Here is a 5,432-nt window from a genome sequence, read left to right on the forward strand (position 1 = left end):
GGGAGTTGGGTAAGAAAGAGTAATTGAGGGGGTAAATTTGATGAAAGCACATTGTATGCATGTATGGAAACATCACACTGAAACCCCTTTGTACAATTAACATATGCTTAAAAAAAGATGTTGAACTTTTGCATTTCTTCACTTGAAAAGGTGTATGTTCAGCTCATTTGCCTATTTAATGGTTAGATTATTTTCTCTTTGGCATTTAAATTTTTAAGTTCTTTATATATTTTAGAGGTTAATCTCTTGTTCCCTGAATATCTTTGATCTTGTTAATGTCCCCATTTCCTATCCTTATTTCCATTCCCCCTCCTGCTGGTTTCCTTCCTATTCCCTACTAGTTTCTTTTCTGTTTTCAGCTTTTTTTTTGACTGCACATATGATAGAAAACGTGTGATATTTGTCTTTGTGTGTATGGCTTGTTTCACTTAATATAATGATCTACTATTCCATCATTTTTCTTGCAAATGACATGATTTCTTTCTTCTTATTGATTGAGTTGTGTGTATTGTGTATATTGACTGTGTATATGTGGCAAGTTTTCATGATCAAACTATCTGGTGACAGCAACTAGACTGATTTCATGACTTGGCAATTGTGAATAGTTTCACAGTAAATACAGATATGCAGGTATCTCTACTATGTGATGACTTTTGTGTCCTGAAACTTTGCAGAATTTGTTAATCAATACTATCAGTCTTTTGATAGATGTTATGTTATATATAAAAATATAGCATCTAAAAACAGGAATAATTTTACTCTTCCTCTTCCTATTTGGATATCTTTATGTCCTTCTTTTGCCTATTATCACTGGCAATGATATCCATACTATGTGAATCAGTGTAGTGAAAGTGGACATGCTGTCTCCTTTCAGATTTTACAGGAAACACCTTCAGCTTTTAGATATTCAGTATGGTGTGTTCTGTTGCTTTGTCTTACGTGCTTTTTATTATATTGAAAGGCATTCCTTCTCTACCTAACTTTTTTGAGTGCTTATTATGAAGTGATGTTGAATTTTATCAAAATCTTCCTGTAACCATTCAAATGTTTGTACAGTTTTTTGTCCTGGATTCTGTTGAAGTGATGTGCTGCAATTATTGACTTGTTTATGTTGAACTGTCCTAGCATTCCTGTGATAAGTACCTCTTGATCATGATGTAGGATCTTATATATGTATGATAGAGTTCAGTTTGCTAATATTTTGTTGAGAATTTTTTGCATCTGTTTTTCAGGAATATTGGCCTGCAATTTCATTTAAAAAGGTAGTTACATAAAAGTTGAATTCTCTTGGCATTTTGAACTACAGTAATGCTGGCTTTCTAGAATGACTTTGGCAGTTATTTCCTTGTCAATGTTTTGGAATAGAGAATTGGTTCATAGAATTCAACAGTGAGACCATCTAGTCTTCAACTTTTCATCGATGGGAAACTTTTTATTATTGCTACAATCTTATCAAATTACTTGTAATTAGTTTATTCATGTTTTCTGTGTCTCTATGCATCAGTTATGGTACATTGTGAATTTCTGGAAGTTCATCTACTTTCTGTATTTTTTCAAATTGTTGGTGTAGAGTTTTCATAGCCTATAGTGATCCTTTGCATTTCTTTGGTATCAGATGCAATATGTCTTTTTTCATCACTTTTTTTTACCTTATTCATTCTAGCTAAGGTTTGTTAATCTTTTAAATATCAAGTCTCTTGATCTCCTCTATTATATGTTTAGCCTATATCTTGCTTTTTCCTGCTCATATGTTTTTTTGTTCCTTTTAATTATGTTGGGGTTGGTTTATTTTTGCTTTTCTAGCTCTTTGAGTTAGATCATTAGTTTATTTGAAAACTTTCTAACTTTCTCTGGGTCTTATTGCTACAAACTTCCCTTATATTGCTGCCTTGTCATACTCCACAGGTTTTGGTATGTTGTGTTTCTATTGTAATTTATTTCAAGAAATCTTTACTGTATCTTTTGGTTTTTTATTTACTCATGGTTCATTCAGGAGTATGTGGGTTACCTATCATATATTCATATAATTTGTAATTTCTTCTTATTACTTTCTGCTTTTATTCCTTTGTGTTTTGAGAAGATTCATGACAAAATTTTGTTATTTTTGCATTTGCTGAAACATATTTTGTGTCCTAATATATGGTCTTTCTTGGAGAATGTCTCCATGTTCTTATGAGAAGAGTGTGTATTCTGTAGCTTTTGGATGAAATATTTGGTAAGTATCTATAAGATTTATTTAGTTTATCCTAAAGTTTAACTCTAATGTTCATTTGTTCCTTTTTTTGTTATGATTTCTTCATTGCTGCTTGTGTGCCATTGAAGAACAAAACAATTATTGTAATGAAGTCTAACATTTCCTTTAAATTTAATAATGTTTTCCATATATTATTGGGTGTTCCATTATTGGGTTCATATATATATATATATATGTACATATATATATGTACATATATATATATTTACAATTGTTACATCTTCTTATTGGTTTGATCTCTCAATTACTATATAGTGGTTTTTCACAATTATTGACTCAAAGCATAGTTTATCTGAAATAAGTGTAGCTGTTCCTGTTCCGTTTGGTTTTTATTTGTGTGAAATGACTTTTCCATTCCATGACTTTCACTGCTTATTTGCCCGGGATATGAGTTTTGTGGAGACAGCATATCAGTGGTTCTCATTTTTTAATCTAGTAAGCCAGTCTAAATATTTTAATTGGGAAGTTTCATAAGTTTACCTTCTGGCTTATTATATTGATTTTCAAAGATGTTTACTCTATCACTTATTTTTTCCTACTTATTTTATGTATCTGTTCTTTTTAACTCTCATTAATTCTTTTTTCTTTTTGAAACATTATTTTTGAAAATAATGTTTAGAACATTATTTTGTGAGGCTACCTTCCATTTGTAAGGGCAAAAACAGATCGCATGTAGCCCTGGAGCTGAGGAATAGCTTTGATTTTTGGTAAAATCTGCCTGTCCACAGTTTTCTGATCAATTTTGCTCTGCTCTGTAATCTCGTATTTCTCTTTCTCCCTGTGTCGAAGACCTCGCCTTCCTGGTGCCTGGGCTTCCTCCGCTTCTTCTTGAAGTGTCAGTAAGGTGTTTGGGGATTTTCACGCTGCTGATGACAAATTTCTGGTTTGTTCTATGCAGCACAGAGGAACTCAATTAAGGGAAAGATGCCCAGTCACAAGTAGCAAGCCACTGCTCAGCTGCATCAGGAAAACCACTCTCTTGCCCCTGTTTCGCCCAGTGAGGATGATCAGGATGGTCCCCGGGTGTGATGCTTGCACACAGCTTCCTCACATGCTGACTGAAAGGTTTTTTGCCAACAGCTTCCTTCGCACATCTTTTGTGAGATAGTATCTGGGCATTTTGCAAAGCTTAACCCCTCAGGTTCCACCATTCTTGTCATCACCAACTGGTTTTGTGATGTTAGCAAGACCCTTCTCCTTCTTTTTCTTTTCAACCTTAGATTTAGCAGCAGTGTACTTACTTCCTCTTGTACATGGCTTTCCTGGAATACATAGCAGATCGACAGTTATCTACCAATGCCACTAACTAGGACTGGGTTTCAGCCGCAGTGGAGCTTCCCCTTCTTGGGCTTTTTACCCTTTGGGGCACCCTTAACCTTGCCATCGCTGCTGGCTTTCTTGGCTTCAGGTTTCTTTTCCTTAGTGTCAGGCTTCTCAGCTTTTTCACTTGCCATCTTGCAAGATGGAAAAGAGCTCTCATTAATTCTTGGTGATTTTTAAAACTTGGTAATTTTCTGTATTGAAAAGATTAGATTTTCTTTTTTTTTTTTTTGCCGTACTGGGGCTTGAACTCAGTGCTTATACCTTGAGCCACTCCACCAGCCCTCTTTTTTTTGTTTGAAGGGTTTTTTGAGATAGGGTCTTGTGAACTATTTGTATGGACTGGCTTCAAACTGTGACTTTCCTGATCGCTGCCTCCTGAGTAGCTAGGATTAGGGGCATGAGACATTGGCACCTGGCTAGATTCTTTTCTTATTTTGTATCTGCATTACTAGTAGATTTTATATTTTCCTGTTAATAGTTGCCATCCTTTCCCTTGTAGGAGTTCCATAAAGAATTTTATAAGGCTGCTCTACTGATATTTGCTTACCTCAATTTTTGTCTTGGAAAGACTTTATCATTTAGATCTTAAATATACCCTTGTTTGGTGTAGTATTCTTGGTTTTCAGTTTGAAGGTTATTTTTTTGGTTCATAAAATTTCTGCCTTTAAATCTGCTTTTATTCTAATAAAGAGTCACTGTAAATATGACTCTTTCATTTTCTTGCTGTTTTTAGGATGTCCATTGCCATTTTATAGCTTGAGTATAATACGCCTCAAAGAGCACGTTTTGAAATGAAACCTATGTGGGTTCCTTTAAACCTTCTAGATTTATACATCCAAATGGTTCACAATATTTGATAATTTTTTAACTACTACATTGAATATGTTCCCTTTGCCTTTCTCTTTCTCTTCTCCTTTCAGAAGACCCATAATTCAAATATTTTTTATATTAATGATGTCCTGTAATTCGCACAGGCTTTTATCATTCTTTATTTTTTCTTTTTTATGAATGTGTTATTTCAAAAGACCCGTCTTCAAGTTCAGAAACTGTATTTTCTGTTTGATGTAATCTGTTGTTGAATTTCTTGACTGTAGTTTTATTTGACATATTGAGTTCTTCATCTCCAAGATTTTTGTTCAGGTAATTTTTATGATTTCAGTCTTTTTGCCCAATTTCTTATTTGATAAATCATTTTCCTAACTTAATTGAATTTTTGTATTTTCTTTTACCCCACTGAGTCTTTTTAGAATAATAATTTTGAATTTCTCTAGGCATTACATCAATTTCCTCTGCTTTGGGGTTTATTGTTACAGATTTATTGTGTTCTTTAAGATGTATCAAATAAGTTTGCCTTCCATACTTCTAGTGTTCTTATATTGATGTTTGCATAGGCACATTGGTTGTTTCTATCAATTCTATAAAGTAGTTTTGTATTAAAGATTTTCTCCTGAAGCTGTGTTTTAGAAAGTCATTTGGCAGGTTCCATTAGTTTTGATTCCATTTTTTTAGTAGTGTAGTCTCCATGTAGCTTTCTCATCACTAATAAATAATTGATTTGAGGAGCAGTGCATGCAACAAACAGCAGAGCTGGGGAACCTGTCAGTTTCTGTGGGCCATGTGGTTATTGTGTCACTCCAGTGGTACATGTATAAAGCAGAAAGGGCAGAAGGCTCACTGAACAGTTCTCCAGTGGGCCTGAGTAGGAGTGGAGCAGCACTTGTGGCAGGTGGAGCAGGGTGCTTGTCAGTGTCCAAAATTTCATTGGGATATGTCCTAAATCAAACCAATAGGTCTTGGGAAACAGACCCATCTACATTTGATGGTTGGTGAAATGCCTTTGCAGTGCTTCACTGCA

General features: G+C 34.3%; 1 pseudogene; it reads right to left on the reverse strand.

Moving 5' to 3' along the window:
* Positions 1-2,869: 2,869 nt before the first annotated feature.
* On the reverse strand, positions 2,870-3,708 carry LOC141419689 (large ribosomal subunit protein eL6 pseudogene; annotated as a pseudogene).
* Between the last annotated feature and the right edge of the window lie 1,724 nt (positions 3,709-5,432).

Source organism: Castor canadensis, chromosome X (assembly GCF_047511655.1).
Source record: "Castor canadensis chromosome X, mCasCan1.hap1v2, whole genome shotgun sequence".
In the NCBI taxonomy this organism is placed as follows: Eukaryota; Metazoa; Chordata; class Mammalia; order Rodentia; family Castoridae; genus Castor; species Castor canadensis.